Source organism: Orbicella faveolata, unplaced genomic scaffold (genome assembly GCF_042242905.1).
Source record: "Orbicella faveolata isolate gen_17 unplaced genomic scaffold, um_ofav_v1 contig_25, whole genome shotgun sequence".
NCBI classification, from domain to species: domain Eukaryota; kingdom Metazoa; phylum Cnidaria; class Anthozoa; order Scleractinia; family Merulinidae; genus Orbicella; species Orbicella faveolata.
This window is the reverse complement of record NW_028301553.1, coordinates 20,505,001-20,506,692: the sequence shown is the minus strand read 5'-3', so window position 1 is coordinate 20,506,692 and position 1,692 is coordinate 20,505,001.

Below are 1,692 nucleotides of genomic sequence, written 5' to 3'. Positions count from 1 at the left end.
ATATTTGTGTTCCTCACTCGATATTCTTTGAGACATTTTGTCCCTGAAATTATATATTTTATCCATCAAATTGTTATGGTACAAAGTGTATGGCATTCGCTTTCGCTCAGAAATAATCTGTTCGTCCTAAGAAGGCGAATAAACGGCCATCGTCCTTTGAGCTAAGCCATTTGGCTGTGAGAAACTACATAAAAGAGATTTTAAACTCCTTAGCCGATGTACGTTTTTTTCATCTTTGTACTTCGCTTTGCTAAACTTAAAATTTGGGAGACCACAAAGACGTACTCTCCCTAGACCTTTTCAGTCACGGCAGCCGTAGTAGCCCCAGCCGTAGTGATTTGCTTAAACTCCCTAATGTGTTGATAAACTCTTCCCTGAGTACTTAATCGAGAAATTTACTCTGCGCTCACAAATTCACACCAGAAATACTAAACAACGCGGTCAACCGAGCATTTCAAGGCGCCGTCGAACCACCGGACAGCGGTCCATCACCTATCGTGGTGCTTGGCTCTGGAATAATATAAGAGACGATGTTAAATCTTCAGGCTCTGAAGAAAATAATTGTTTACCTACTTTTTTCTGATTAACCTATGAATTTGTAAGAACTAGATTCAATCCATTGTATCTCACTAACTTTTCAATGCATATTTATTACCTTAGTTATTTGGTTATTTTTTTTAGTTATTTTAGTATGATAGTTATGTAGTCTTGTACCTGAAAAACCCTTGTAGGGAATTGCAGTAAAGTATGTATCACAGTTTTATGTATTGTATCTCTACTGTATTGTATTTGTGTTTTGTGCATTAGGAGGCAACAAAAAATACCTTTTCTTATCTTTTTCTCGGCTCGTGAGCGGGCAGAATTCAACAAATTCTGCAATCTCATTGGTTCCTGGAGCGGGCCGAATTTTCTCATCCGGACCGCCACAGCGGGCGGAATCCGTCAAGCTGATCTATTTTCGTTAACGAATTAGCGGTAATCGTCATCTTTCTCCCTTTTTACACTTCCATAGACGATTAATCAACGCAAGTTTACCTCTGTTCACCTTTAAATGGCAAGGAAAGTCACTGCAAGTAAATTCAATTAAGTTTTTTGAAGTTGTGAGAGTTTGTTTGGCTGTTTGTCGCTCGGCGCTGTAATGGCGCGTAATCCTCTGTCTCTCTCTGCACAATTTTAACTAAAAAATGAGTCAATTTCAGTCGAGTTTACCTCTCCGATCGTTGCCGTATTTGAGAGAATTTCTGTGGAATACACTTTACAAATTTCCTCGCTATCTGCCACTCAATTTACGGTGGAAAAGTCTGATTTCGAGTGATTCGCAACGACTGACAGAAATGTATTGTAGTACAACGTCAAACTTTGCACGAAATTTCACACCGGAAAAACACTTTTAGAGAACTTAAATGGTGAACTAAATGCAAGTAACATAAAGTAGTTCGGTATAAATCTGTTCTTTAATACATCTTTCTTTGTCTAGTATCAGAGTTACTCGCTCGTTCGCTCGTTAGATTTTTTATCAATGGTTTGTAGAGTCTGTAGACGGCGCGTAAGCCAATTCAATGACAAAGCTGCGTAAACAAACCCACTTGAAAGCCAATTTACCGCAAGAAAAAAAGATAAACATGTTATTGTCTGGCCTCGGTCACAGTTTTTGCCTATACGAACCTCCCAGACGGCCAATAACATCCCGGG